We start from the raw sequence: 15,825 nt of genomic DNA, 5'->3' as shown, positions 1-15,825 counted from the left end.
CGCCGGGCCCGGGCCCGGCTCGAAGAGCTGTTTTGGAAAAAGCACCTTGTGGTGTCACTTCGCACCGACCTCCGAGGCCGCTTACGGCCTGCGCAGGAACCCTACGGTGCACCTCATTCCAGGTGTGAACATGGAAAATATTTACGGTTTAAGACCCTTCCCAACAATAGTGAAATACGTACGACCATAAATATTATGGTCATAGATTTTTGACAAGGCTAAAAAAATGCTTTGGGATGTGCAGCTTCTCCATTTGTGATTTCCACTTTTGCTGTGTGAAATGCAAATGCCCTGCCCCGTGCAGTGCGTTCTCACTCCTTGGATTATTCCCAAGGTAAAGTCAGAAAAGGAGGGATTAATAGGAGCACTGCACGTCAGTTAGTAGACAAATTGGTACCTGAAGAGAATAATTTCAAGTGAACAGTAATAACTTAAAGGTTTTTCCTTTTGCAAGATGCTTTTCCTGAGAACTAAAGGGATTGGAAACGGAGCAGCTGCCTTTAAGGATTCAGTTGTAATGTTCAATTGCCCCTCAAGGGAAGGATCAGAATTTCTAGTAAATACTGCTTATTTAGCATAATTTTACTCTGCCGGTTTCTAAGGAACCTATTAAACTAATATCTAAGTGCTGCACAGGGATTACAGAAAACGATGGCATCAGCCTAGAAGGGACAGTAAGTTGTCTGTTCCAGCCTAGTTTTATTGCAGCCACTCGGAGCTATAGGCTGTGTCTTCTGCTTTGGTCAAAGTAAGAGGAAGTGTTCTTTGCAGAACAAGGGTAAGGCAAGACCTGCAGGGCTCTGCCTGGTGCTTCAGAGTTTGGGGCTTGCTGATTAGAGGAGGGGTGTGTGTCCGACTATCAAATTTATATGTAGGACCTGTTAAAATGCATCGTGTCTAGTGAACCAAGACTGCTGCAATGAATATCAGGAGGACCAGAGAAAGCAGAATGAGTACATCTGTTCAAAGCTTTTTGCGTTGGTAGAGAACCATTAATGTATACAGCAGAAATAGAACAAGTCCCAAACACTGTGTACTATGTTCTCATTAGCTCCAGCTGTTTAGTAAATAGGCTGTTCTTACTGTGGGAAGCGTGCCTTTCACAAACATTTATCCTAAGCCAAGGAGCAGATAGCGATCTAGCTTGAAGACAGGCAATTCCATATACATTAGAGAAAGACAGAGGGAGTTTGTTTCTTCTTGGCAGTTGCTGATCTTTGAATGTGCATGGTCAGACATGTTCAGTCTATGTGTTACGCTGGAGTAAATACAGGAGGAAACACCAACTTTCCTCCAAGCATTTTTCTTTAGTCATCTTCGAAATTACTTTGTCCAAGTCGCTTTTCATTTAACTCTCATCATATACTATGCTATCAGCATGGCATGTTACTGGCTTATTGTTTATATTGGTTTTATCCTTAATACTCATACGTGCATGTTGAGTGGTTGCATTCCTAGCCAGGTAGGATTGTGTGACAAAGTTCTTATGAGACTACAAGCAGCTGCCTCTGTGGAGTTCAGAGGTGAAGAAGTGAAACTAGACTGCTCATCACGTTTCAAGTGATCCCTGCTAGAACAAACATAAAATTAGATTTAAGCTTGAATTGAACTTAAGCACCATTATATTTTGATAGGAGTGGGATTTCTTCGCTGCATGCCACTTGCCCCAATCACACACTACCAGTTTATGTCAAATACTTTACACTTACAGCATGACATATTAAATTAATAATCCCCTTGAGATAATATACACAAAGTTCCTATTTCAATTCATTGGAGACTTATTTGCATAGTTGGAGACCGTAATATAAATAGAAGTACCCTACACATTTTCAAAACAATTGTCCACTTAAACCAGTTTCAGTAAGCAAAATATTTACTGTAACATTATGTTGTGATTAATTATTTCAGCAGTAAGACAGCTGTATGTATGATCTTTAAGTATTTCTATATGTAGTATATACAAACTTCCCATCTATTACAAGAATATTATTTGCTGCTCCTATTCTAGTTTACATGCTGTTTAATAAAACCTTTTCTTTCTATGTGGCTTTTCATAAAACTTGCCTATTTGTGAAACTATGTATATTTATCTACTCTGAGAACATAGTCAGATACAACCACTTACCTAAATGAGTGATCACAGCTCTCAGTTTTCCACAAACTACACAGGAAAAAGCGTAATTTGCAATTTTGATCTAAAATATTTATGAAACTAACTTGATACCCGGTTACACTACACATTCTCCATTGTATATAGTTGTAATAAGGTATAAACAAACATTGCATGTTTCAATATAAAATATTCATATTTGCAAAAAGGTAATTTCCATATTCTACTGCATTTCAAAATTCCATCATAACTTATTAACATCATTGTGAAATAACGGATCAAATTACTGAGTAGGATTGTGGTAGCACAATATGACAGTTATCAATATACTCATCCTGCCTCGACTGCAAATGAATTTCAGGCCACAGTTCTAAGGCATTTAAGAAAAGTCTACCCATTGCTGGATCAGCTACTGATATAAATTTAGCCACATCATGCATATTTACACAACTGTATTTCAAACAACTTCGCTGAACTAGCAACAGCACGCGCTAGTGGATTTCTGCGGGTGTACACTGTCAGTGCACGGCCTGACACCCTCATCTGAACCGTGTCCAGGACTCACCCACCTGCCTGATGTATCCCTGGCATGTTTGTCAGTGGCTGTTCCTGGAATAAGACTGTTCCCCAACCAGCCTTTTGAAAATCACCAGGTCATTTCCATCTTAAACGCCCAAGAACAACGCACTACTTTGTGACAGTCTGGCATAGAGTTTGGACTGGTTAAACCCTGTTTACCCTCCAGTTACTCCCTTACAACTAACCTGTTACTTACTGTGCCATTGCCAAGGTGTGGAGGACTCTCCAGCAGGACAGGCTGTGAGTGCTGCTGACGGGGTGTTGCTGGAGACAAGGTAGAGCAGAAGCCCCAGGGTTAGCTGTGGGGACCCCAGGGTCCTGTGCTTGGGCTGCCTGCTGCGTGGCCGGGACCGCTGTACGGACCCACCTGTCCCTCCTGTCCACCCCATCTCCCCTACTGTGGGAGAGGCACGTTGTGCTGAGACCATCGCACCGACCCACTCGGCCTCTCCCCTGGACCGCACCATCTCTCCCACAGAACAGTGAAGTCGTGTCACTTGTTAATATTAAATATTTATCTGTGCCTATAAGCGCGATAGCACCCAAGTCCATCTAGCCCCCTCACTGTCCATTCAGCCTTAAACTGTGACACACTTGCGCTGAGCAGCATAAACAGTTGTTGCTAAGGCAGGAGCTGGTCACAGAAATGAAATACATTTGTATTGAAATTCCTCGTCTAGGAGAAAGCTTCCTTGCGCAGCAACCACATGCAGCGAGAGAAGGTGCATACAGAGATGCAGAAACAAAGGAGGCTGAGCTGGCCCTGCTGAGAGGAATTCTCAATATGAATAAAATGAACATCCACGCTATTAACATCTGAGGGTTTTTTAAACAGTTGGTAGCAGCAGGAAGAGTTGCAAATGCTTGGGGAGAAGTAGGGGGAACAATGGAAAGAAACATAAAATAGCGAAGGCAATGCTTTTGGAGATCTGTGCTGAATGTACATGGCATAGAAATGGCCATCAGCAGCTACACTGAGCTGAGAGGCAGGCTGCTGCAATCATTTGGAGGCTGGGAATCACCAACTGCGTTACGGCATTGTTAATTAGCATGGAGAACGCAAACAGCCAGCAAAGGGTTAGGCATGACATGCTACTCAGAAAGTCTCTGACTCCCTTGAGCTCAGGGTGATGAACACAGTGAAGCATGCTAGGCTTCCCTCAGCTGGGTAGCTTTTCCGTGTTAACACATATCCCCTTTCTTCTTGTCCCTCTATCCCAGCCCCTCTGAAAAGGAGCTCTCTCTCTTCAGCGAAGAGATGTAGTTTTGTTCCTACCAGTTCACCCAAGACTCTTTGGGCAAGAAAACGTGAGTGGCGGTCCACTTTTACCCAGCAAGACACTTTTTGCTCATTGAAGGTCCCTGTTACCAGTGTATTTCTCCAGCCTTCCAGACAGAAATCCACAATGAATCCAGAATGAGTATCAAGACTGCTCCCTAACAGCAGGAAGTCATGTCTGCTCATCCCTGGGATGACAGGAAGGTGAAGGAGTTATTATTATACAAGGCATGGGCGGACACGCTAGATCTGTGGGGAAAAGTGATGACTAATGTAGCCAACAGAGAAGCCCACTATTCTGGGAAGTGTCTAAAGAGATGGCACTTTGCCCTCTTGAGCTAAAATCCAAATTACCTCTGATACTTTATCTCTGTTTTGATATATGATTAGTAATTACTGGGGGTAGGGGTGGGCCAGGGAACAGAAAAGACAAGCTTTCCTGCATAGCTTCATTTTACCACCAGTTTCAACTGGAATCAATGACGACTAGGTCAGGATGTACATTTGCGTTTCCTTTCTCAAAATTGAGCTGTGTGGTTCTTGTAGTAATCCGAGAAGAGGAAAGTTTCACGGAATACCCAAGAAAGCCTCTACTTAGAGCCACTGAGGTAGAGCATGTCATTAAGATGCGGCCAGTGCACCCACACAGCTTATGCTGAGGTCAAAGGGAAAAAGAGAAGGAAGCCACAAGTTTTGGAATATTTGAATAACTGAAGATCTGAGGCAAAGACCAACAAAAAGAGTTGAGTGAATGTGCAAACATCCAGCTGCAAGAGGGAGCAGGCACACGTGAGAACATCAATGAACAGTACATCTGAGCACAGCAAGGGTGGAAGGCGAAAAGAAGGAACCACCAAAAAGAAAAGTCTGGGCTAACTATGGAGGGTCCAGTCAGGCACCCAACAGCGGAAGCACAGACAGGCAGTTTGAAGTTACCTACCCAACAAACTAATGAACCGCTTCCTTTGAGCAAATTTGTACTGGCAGCTTCAGATTATACTGGCTCAGTGCTTTGAATCACTAGACCATGAGGTTTTTGATTTGGTACTGGATGCCCTAAAATTTGAATTACTCTTTTATAGCCCACAGCACAGGGAATGTGCTTAGTGTGTATTTCTAACAATTACAAAGCAGTTTAGAAGAGGAAGTTTATGCAATAATATTGTAATTCTAAATATTCATGTCTAGCTGACTTAAGTTGTTTATCTTTCCAGTAACCTGTTTATTAAAAATTCCATTTCCTCAAATGCATTGTTTCAGTTTACTTAAATTCTTGGGCTTTTGATAATAAATTTTTCAGAAGTCTTTGAGAAAGTAATTACAAAAATCAGCTGTATACTTGAACCAAAAATATTTAAAAAGAAAAATGAAAGCGGGTTGTACAGCCGAAAAGGTAAAATGTACACAAGACTCAATGACCTACTTAATCTTAAATGTAAGCGTTTTCCGAACTTAGAACTCCATAACAATTACGCATTTCAGATCAGCTATCCCACAATTTCTCAGGTGGCCTAATTTATAAGAGCTCAGTAGCAGCAGTCCCTATTTATTTCAACAAGAGTTGTGTAATTCAACAGCTCGGATGATTAGACAAACAGTGTTTAAAAATGGTCGCTGCTAGCTGCTTCATACACTTTGCTTAATATTAATATTTGGTGAAAATAGAACAGAAGATCAGAAATGCATTAAAAAATATCTTTTCTTAACCCTTTAGATTCTTTAACATACTGGTATTTCTGGGTCTTGAATGCTTCTCTCCAAGGTAACACATAGCTGTCCTCTGCTATTTGTTTCAATGGTGGTGTTTCTGCTTAGCATTCTACTCTTGCTGTATTTATTAGGACAACAGGTAAATAAAGTACCAAATGCAACAAATACTTTTTGATGTTTACGTTATGGTCTCCTGCTCTATTTTTACCCAACTAACAATGCTCATCTCCCCTTTCCACTACCTGCTTTACATTTCTCCCGTTTACCTTAGATTACCTTACCGTAGATTCTTCATGCTCCTTGGTGCCCTCCTGTTTTTCTTAAAGAAAAATAAGAACACATTACCTCGGTCTTCAGTTGAAGTAAAAACATCCAGATTGGCGATTCTTATACGCATCTTGCTCACTATGACTGTAGCCACTGTTGGCAGAGGTAACAGAAGTTGCAGTAGCAACACCTTTCAGTATTGGCCAGGACTATGTGTTTGACAACTCAGGAATTATTTAGGCAGCGGTTTGCTATGGCACATGTGCATTAGAATGTAGGAACCTCAGCCTAGGTGATCTTCAGCCCAGCGTGGCTGCCAAAAGCATCTCTCCTTTGCTAAGCACCTCAGATAGCTGAATCCTGATCACAGCATTTCCTTCTTAGATTTAGGGTTCCTGGCTGTCACCTGTGAGGAAGGAAAACAATCTTTTGAATGACTTTGAATATATGCGTTTTAATACTTACTGAATGCATGTTGATGTTCTAGAATAAAGTTTTTCACCTACATGATGTGTTAAAAGTAACCTGGCTTTATAAATGTATACCTGTGGTTCAATATATGTGTACCAAATAACCTAAAGAATATGGAAACAGTAGGCCTCCTTATTTGATACATTTATTTTTGAAATCTACTGTGCATTTAACTTGTAGTAAAGAAAAACATTCTTCATCAATGCAGTTCTTTTAGAATATTCCTACATTTCTTGCAAACTACGAAGCAAAGAACATTAAAAAAAGGTAATATTTTAATTTACTGACAGACCTAAGTATGAAAAAGCCAGCATTATCTTTTTGCAGCAAATCCGTTGTTACACAGTAATCATATCCCACATTCTTTTAAAACTCAAAGAACAACTTAGTGATACACTATTTTCTTATGTAACAACCAGAAAGAATACATTTTCTTGCACTGTGCACTTCTTCTCACAGTAAGCTCATGCCCAAGTTGCTACCATTCTGCTATAGAACTGTAATAACAACTCACCTCCTTCTTCAGTTAGTTGGTTTCCACTGAGCTTTGCTATTCCACATATGCGCTTCTGCTGGAAGCTTTTATACCAGAAAGCCTTTGAAGGGTGGAAGTAGCTCTTTAAATTTATCTGGAAGTAGTGTGGTTTCTTTTACTGCGACCCTTACAGCTGCTCACATTCTTTTACTTCCAGGTAGTAAGTGCAATGAATTTGTCAGGTTTTCATGAAGAGGCAATACGCATTATCCAGGAATTTCCAACACAGAATCAGTTTCTGTCCCATTTATCATTTTCCTTCCTCTTATGTCTCTTCAAAAGGTAGAAAATTCAATTTATGCATCAATATCTTTTCTAGTATTTTTGGAAACTTTAATTAACACTAAAAGTCTCCTTTACCTTGTAACAAGTTCTAGAGTTAGTTCTTTTCCTAAAGACAGAGATATTCTTACAGGTTCTTCTATGTTCCCATACCTTTTGAGACATATTGGACACTCTACTGAAACACGACATTTTTCTGCTCTGTTCATTTCTCTCAGGACTTTTGACAGGGAATCATGGAAGCTGCTTTTTTTACTTTACATCTTACCCTTAGTTTATTGAAAAGGTGCCTGTTAGTTCCAAAGGCATGCCTGCAAATACCTTGGGTTTGCTAACCTGCATTTTTGCAGTTGCTTATTATTTTCTACACTTTCTCTCAAAATACTCTAGACTTGGTTCTCTGGGACAAGAGCAACGATGATGAAAGACCACACTAGCATAAAAACTGAAAACACAATGAAATTACTTAAGTCACAGAATAGCTAAAGTTTAAGTGACCAGTTACACATGTATTGTCCTTTTTGACATTAAACTCTCAAAATAAAACGTAAAGTTTCCCTCTGCTTTCTAATCAGAACATCCATTCTCCCAAATTATGAAAGCTACTAATTTCAAGTTGCTACGCAGAATTGAAGGGAGCTCAGAGCAAACAATCCTTTCCTTTCTGATAGTTTTTGTTCCAAGTACAGCAACGCAGGAACCGTGCCAACTTTCACAGATCACCAAAAGACAGAGCACAGTTACAGGCCACACAGGCAGGCACATGAACCAACCCACAGGAGCCCAGCCCAAGCTACAGCGATCAAACATAACCCACGGCACGTGCTCCAGTGCTAAGCTGCTTCACCAAACCAGCATGACTGCTTTGAGCCACAAAGCTGAACGGCTGGGTAGCGCGGCACAGCACACAGCACTCCCGAGCCACCCAGTACAAGAGACGTCCTCCCACAGAGCACGCGTGCGGAACACAGCACTCCCACAGCCTCCCTCCAGCTTCTGTTTAACGTTTAAATCTTCCCTGGTCATTTATGATCAGTTATTAAATACTGCGCTTCATGAGCAGAACAAGGATTGCAGCACCTGTCAACCCGCCCTCAATCGATGCTACTCCCACGCTGTTCATGGCGGGATATCCCATGATCCAGAAGGTTGGAATTCCCTCCAGGGTTGTTAGCTACACCAGGGACAGGGCTTGCTTAACAGGTTCTGTAACAGAGTAGCATGAAGATGCAAATACTATAATAGGTGAAACTACTATTTAAACTCCCTCTAAATGAATTAGCAAGTTAATGGTAGGATGCTGTGCTTTGCATTCTTACTCCTACAGGTCTTTGCATATTATAAAAAGCCATAGTTAATCCTTCAAAAAGACAGGAAATAATAATATTATTCTCAATTCAGTATTTGTTTGGGTCATCCTCTGGAGTGAAATTGGAAGTTCAACAGCATTCATATCCTTCCAGCAGGTATCTGTGGCATAGCATGCAAATTTCACGTATAATCCTTCACTCAGTTCTTTTGAGTTTCCACTGCAATTTCTTCAGTTGTTCCTCTGTAACCTTTCTAGGCGGTGCGAGGAGAAATTTTCCCCAAGAAATAAAATCTGCTGGTTTAATTTGGTCAGAAGCCTCATCGCCCTTTGAATCATATGCATAAACGTACAAAACCATGAGGTTCTAATGTTGGTCCTAATTCCCTTCCCTTAGAACAACTGCTGCTTCACTTTCCCCTGCTCTGGGGGCCCCCCACACCACCTCCCTCACCTCTCAGGCTCCTGGAGGAGAGTCTCAAGCAGATGTGAGGAAAGGCCTGTGTCACTAGGCCCGCGGTGGGTGCTGCTGGTGGCCAGTGGACCTGCTGGGAACAGGAACAATGCTGGGAACGCAGGAGGACACCGGCGAGGGATGATTACTGAGGGACACAATACTGGAACGATAACAGGCTGAGGGTTCAGTTCACCGAATATACCATGAGCGTGTGTAGAATAAAAAGCAGGTAGGAACTAAAACAATAACAGGTGGTAAACAAAATCTGCCAACAACAAAGGCTGTGGTGGGTTCAGAGGACCACATTCAAGGAACTCACTCAACAGACCATGCTACACTACTGTCATCCGCACGGCTTGCTTCCTCCCGCTGCCCACCAGGGAAGAAGGAACAGCAGCCATCACGAGCTGGGGAATGCATGGAGGTTGTACGGCGTTGGGGGATCAGCCTGCGATACACAGGAGAAGCAAGAAAAAAGAATCCAGGGACGGTATGGAAGCTTCCAGATCTTACGTGTGACTCACTTGAAAGTTGCCTTGATCTCCACTGCAGAGACTGCTTTAAAGGATGAAAACCACTAGTTTAGAAGAAGAGAAATTTGGAAGGGCTTTTAACAGTGAAGGCAACAGGGAGGGTTACCCCAGGAGACAATTGATATCACAGGTTAACCAAGGCAATCTTCCAAAAGATGGCCACAGCACTGTAGAATACATCCATCTCATTACTCATATAATTAATCCTATGTTACAGTGCTGGCTTCCTTAATCTAACATGTACTAAATACAAAATCCACTGCTCAGTACTGCTAGTAGTGACTCCTGCTTGACTCACAAGTAACACTACATGACTGCAGTGCCTCTTCCATATAGTTTTTTCAATAAAATATTCTCCAGTTATGAATATAATGTTCAGTTCTTGGAGTATAATAGGTTCTAGTTGAATTCCACTTGAATTTGTTATCACATGCCAGTAAATATCCTGTTCTTTAAAAATGAATGATATTATTTCCCTTTCCCTTTTTCCACATATCCAATCTTCCAGCCACTCTTTCACTAGCACACATGATGCCTCCACACTCTGTTCACAGATGGACTTTGTATTTTTCACTGAATATCTGCAGAGAGCTGAACTTCCTCACAAGACCAGTAATCAGTCCTGTATGTGAAGTAAATGCAATAAAAAAGTTTAAAAACGTAAATGTACTCTGGCAAGTGCTTGTTTCTCTTCAGCGTCTGTTTCCTATCATGGATTTTGTTTCTGTTGGCCAGAAATGCATGTAAATCTTCCTGTGTCTTCAGAGGGTTATTTATATATTGGGACTGGATGAATGCCCGTTTCTTTGTACCTTTCTGTCATTCATTCTTTTTCAGCAATAAACTAGTGTACAAAATATGAATTACTGGCAAGCCTTAAAACTATAAAATAAAATTGCAGAATATAGCTAGTCACAGTGCAACGTCAAGAAAAATTGCAATGTCTGTTGCACTGAATGTGAACCCTGGGTTTTCAGCCTTGTTAAAAAAATCAAACAGATTTATTAAAATATTCATTATCAAAGACTGACTTTGAAGTGAAGAAATAACTGATACACCAACAATATTGTCAGGGGCTGAGACAACTTCTTACAAATGCAGTTCATACCTAGTTCTGATACTCGAGCAGGTACTTGCTGCTTTGTACCTTTCTAAGGCTCCACAATGATAACACTTCCTTCCAAAATATAATTGATTTATTAAAAAATGAAATAATTAGTTTAGCTTCCTAAACAACCCCCCAAATGATGTCAATTTGACATTAATCAGCAGTAACCTGACCTTACTTTTTTCTGTTCTCGAGTATTGAAATTAAACTGTAGCCTTTAACACTTTCTGTTTGTGCTATCTCTGTTGTTGAGGGTTTTTTAAAATTCCAATCTGTTATTGTCAAATTTTCTTTTTTTGGCCTATTTTCCTTGAAACCATCACTGCTAACATCATGGAAATCAGTAAGTATTACTTAGGCAGAAATTACTAACCAACAACCAAACAAAACACCCAAATGAAACCAGTTTGGGCCATGCTTCTTACTAAAGCAAACTGGAACAGCTCCAGAATTCTTCATGCAGCCCACAAACAGGCACTTCCCTTTTGGCCAATAAAGTTTTACATCTTTTTGCCTGTCGTTAAATTGTTTTTAATATACCCAATTATTTCCCTGGTGCTTTGGCTAAAAGCAAAACCTGCTGCAGCTTACCTGCATTATTTTGACTTTTGATATAATGCAAGCATGGACACACAGAGATTACATTACCCTCTATCCTGCTCATCACAGTAATCCAGAGGGGAAGAAGCGAGTCTCTCTCCTTCCATTCTGTACTTTGCTGCCATTTGTACCTGCTCTAAGAGGCTGTGATCAACTGCTCCACCCCACCTCCTTTACTAGGAGTTTTTGCTTAAACATTGCTCTTGGACGTCCTCATTTTCTGACATCACCTGGCTTCCTTATGACTTGTTTCAGAAGGGAGTCTGTATGTTGTCATCCAAAGTGCTTATCTGAAGTCCAGCGTTTCCTCCTGACTGTGACAGAGGTCAGCTGCTAGTTGATGTTCTGGGGGGAAAATGTGTTCCCCTTGGACTTCAAGGATATGAGAGACATACATACTACTGAAGTTCCAAGGGCATGAAATAACACATAGCGTTATGTAATAAAAGGATCAAATAAACAGACCATACACTGAAACATTACAACCAAAATGCACAGTGAAATCATTTCCCTCCTCATTTATAAGTTCTCTAACAGGTCACAGCTAGCCAGTACTTAAGACTCAGCCCTTCACGTCTCTGTCGGTGTTCAGTGCCACACTGAAATCTCATAATCATTACAGATACTGTGCTCTCAGAACTCTTGGTTATGATATCTCACTAAACACACTTTCTCCAAAACCAAAGACCCAGATTATTCACCGGAACAAAGAAAGGAATGAATCTATATCAAGCAGTAGCATCCTGTTCTTAATTTAAAAACTGTTTCTATAGCTTAGACTAGTAAAAATAGAAGATGTTTAGAAATGGATATTCCTTAAATCTTAAGACTGCTTTTCAAAAAAGCTGTTCACTACCCTGAGCATTTTTCTTCTACTGAAATGACCTAAATACAAATGAGCACCTAGAAAAACATCTCAAAAATAGGGTCTATCATGGAAGTTACATTTTTCCAGCACTAGCTTACGTAGTCCAGGACATTTTCTTTTCCCCTTAAGTTTTATTAAGTTCTGCTATTTTTGATAATTTCTGAGTGTCATGTTTTAATTACTACTGGGTTTTGTTGGGTTTTTGCTGAGGTGTTTTTTTTTTTAATATTTTACATCTATCCCTTTTGTCTCCTCTTATCAAATAAAAGTAAAGAAATTAACTTAATTTTTGTCACAGTATATTTACCATACTGTGGAAAATATCTATATAAATTAAAAGCACATTAAGATGTATTTAAATTAGATGTAAATGTGTAGAGAAAGATAAAGCTGTAAAAACTGAAGCAGGCTAATCATAAACGAAGCTAAGAGCCTAATTGCAAAGCTTACCATAAAAGAACAAAGCCCAAGAATAAACGTAACAATCTAAACAAAGGAAAAACCCCTGTTCTTTTATTCAGACAGGCAGATGGTCACCTTTATACCCTTATACTTTTCACAATATCTGTACACCTAAAATGCAGATAATTGAGGCTGCTTGACCTTGGCTTGTTACTTTGCCATTCCTAAGTGCCATATTACAGGATAGGAGTCAAAACTGGTCCTGAAATTAGTAACTTCAGGGAAGAAGAAACTATCAACCTACCATAGACTTTTTTTTTTTTTTTAATCCTTACTGTCCTTCTGCTTGGGTTAAATAGTCAAGATTAGCATAACACATAATCTTATCCCAGATACTGGTGCTATTACCCACGTTGGTACTGTGACCAAGGATCCGTAAACACAGTATCACTGATAATTGTTTAGAGAAGCCATAAACTGCAAGGCATAAAGCAATGCTGGCAACAATAGTATCCCATAAAAGAACCTTAAGAGCTAGCACAAAGGAAACTGAACTACTGCCAATAACGTTAAATAACTTTTAAAAAATATTCAGAGTATAGATAGGACGTAGGTCTATTCCAGCAACTGTGTTCAAGGAAGTCACTTGTCTCTACTTTTCTTCTCAACCCCCCCATATGACATGAAACAATGATACAGTAGTTCTTTCAACACTGACACATTCTTTTTTAAGTTGTTGAATTGCTTGTTGCAAAACATGGGCAAAATCTTAAATTTTGTCCAAAACCAGAGGTTTGAATCTATAGTGGAAATTAAGAGATTTCTGTAGTTAACAAATGCTGTTTTGACAAATACTAAGAAGGTACATCAGATTCTTAACTGGTAGTATATTTCCACTTCTAGCTTCAGCAACCAAAGGTAAAGGGATGGGGAGTGTGGGCATGGAGAAGAGGACAGACATCGTGGTATCTGCCTGGAACAATCTCTGCCCCCCTTGGAGCTTTCTTTTGGCTTGTTTTGGTTTGAGCTGCAAGAACTCTGCAAAAGGGTGTTCCCAGCTTCTGGCAGCCACATGTGCTGCTTACCATCTGTTTTCATTCCACTGTGCTATGGAGACAAACATACTTTATTTTTAGTGTTCTACATTTACTGATGTTGCACATAATAGGGATTGTATCTCACACCTAAGCCCTATACGTGAAAAACCTTTCGTGGATAATGGAAGACTAAAGGTCACAGACTGCCACACAGAATCAGATGAGATTTTCATTACCTACTTCTCAGACCAAGTATATAATTAATACTTACATTCACTCGATTCCCGTATAAGCTGTGCTTTCTCTATACACTGTCTGCAAGGGGCTTCCTTCATATGTTTTAAAGATACATTTTCCCAGCAACTTCCTGGGGTGTAGGAAATTGCTGCTACAATTTCATGGGTTGCCACTCGTGGTTTCTATTCTGCACGCAGCATTCAGAGTCAAAACAGGATATGAAGAAATTAACAGCTGTATGATCAACTGTAGGGAAACAACAGCGCCGTACAACAAATACTTGTTTGAAAGGAAGAATTCTGTGCACTGGCTCCCACGTAGTTCTGCTGGAAACCACACACTCCTAAATTAATCTGCAAGCATTAATTGGATAGCATAGAGTTTATGTAAAATTTGATTTAAAAGATTTCACCGGTACACCCCAGTGCAACTTTGGAAAGCACCCACGGCACACTGGACAGCTAGTAAATCTTTAAAATGCACCAGACTAAACTGAATTCACGAATGTAGGTTTTACCTACATTAAGCCATACATTTCCAGGCAACAGTATTATTTCTTTACCCATTCAACCCTCTCCCTCCTCAAACCTCTAAGCAGCTGAGTGAGAACTGACTTTTAGCTACATATGCCCCAATCAACCTCTCCTACAACTCAACCAGTATCGTATCATTGCCGGCATAATTTAATACCTGTATTTCTAAACCACATCGTAGCACAGATTTTTCCAGCATATAATACTGCAAATTCAGGACAGTGTAACTTATTATCAAGCAGCTATTGATGAGGAATTACCTCTGGTTTCAAAAAATAATTAAAAAATTATTAAAAGCGGCACTGAAATAGAGATCAACATAAAAAATTAGTGTCTTTAAGACAGCTTATGCATGAAAAGATTCAAAACGTTCACTGGTTATAGGGTACTCCAAAAGACACCTGAACAAGTTCCATTTAACTTTTTCAGATTAGTTCTATTTGTTCAGAGGTTTCTACTCATTAATTCTTTCCTACAATAAGCGCTTTTATTATTGCATGTGATCTTACAAATACAGAAGTACTTCTTGATTAATTAGATTGAAAAGGCATCTTTCAATCTTTTTAATTCATTCAAACATTTTAATAATGGACTTCAACTACTCTAGTGTTTGAGTGGATTATTTTATTAAGTTATCTGCAGCTATTACTCTTCCCCCCGAGATTCCGACCAAAATTGTGAGAAGTCCTTTTATCTTACTGCTTTTAATTTTATTCTGCCTTCTGCTTTCAAATTATCAAATGCAGTTAAGCTGTTCCACAATTCCTCATAGTCCTCTATTTTAAGTAATATAACACAAGAAATAATTTCTGTCTTAAAAAGCAGTATCTTTTTCAGCTATCAAAATCATGAAGAGGAAACAGTTTTGTCTATTTTTTTTAGAATCATTTAGGTTGGAAAAGACCTTTAAGGTCACTGAGTCCAACCATTAACCCAGGACTGCCAGGTCCACCACTAAACCATGTCCCTTAAGCACCACAGTTATGCCTTTTTTAAACACTTTCAGGGATGGTGATTCCACCGCCTCCCTGGGCAGCCTGTTCCAATGCTTCACCACCCTTTCCGTGAAGATATTTTTCCTAATATCCAATCTAAACCTCCTCTGGTGTAACTTGGGGTCATTTCCTCTTGTCCTGTTGGTTGTTATATGGGAGAAGAGACCGACCCCCACCTGCCTACAGCCTCCTGTCAGGTAGTTGTAGAGAGCAACAGTCCCCCTCAGCCTCCTTTTCTCCAGGCTAAACCCCAGTTCCCTCAGCCGCTCCTCACAAGACTTGTTCTCCAGACCCCTCCCCAGCTCCGTTGCCCATCTCTGGACACGCTCCAGCATGTCTGCAACCCTCTTGTAGTGAGGGGCCCAAACCTGCACACAGGATTTGAGGTGCGGTCTCACCAGTGCTGAGTACAGGGGGACGATCACTGCCCTGGTCCTGCTGACCACACTGTTCTGCCCTTTTTCTTCTAACGTGGTATAAAGATGTGTCTAAAATGCTTTTCTTTTGGGT

The 15,825-nt window shown here is 40.3% G+C and overlaps 1 long non-coding RNA gene across 3 annotated transcripts; it reads right to left on the bottom strand.

Annotated features, from left to right (window-relative positions):
* Positions 1 to 682: 682 nt before the first annotated feature.
* Positions 683 to 15,263, bottom strand: LOC121087446. 3 transcript variants are annotated; one of them, XR_005827611.1, is made up of 4 exons: positions 9,000 to 15,263; positions 8,317 to 8,442; positions 6,934 to 7,227; positions 683 to 6,354 (listed from the first exon to the last, which is right to left on the bottom strand). It is a non-coding gene; the product is annotated as an uncharacterized LOC121087446 (long non-coding RNA). The 3 variants fall into 3 exon arrangements; XR_005827612.1 differs by having other exon boundaries at positions 6,934 to 8,442; positions 9,000 to 11,588; positions 13,822 to 15,263; XR_005827610.1 differs by having other exon boundaries at positions 6,934 to 8,442.
* Positions 15,264 to 15,825: the final 562 nt, after the last annotated feature.

Source organism: Falco naumanni, chromosome 4 (assembly GCF_017639655.2).
Source record: "Falco naumanni isolate bFalNau1 chromosome 4, bFalNau1.pat, whole genome shotgun sequence".
Taxonomy (NCBI): domain Eukaryota; kingdom Metazoa; phylum Chordata; class Aves; order Falconiformes; family Falconidae; genus Falco; species Falco naumanni.
This window is presented reverse-complemented; position numbering and strand designations above follow the sequence as displayed.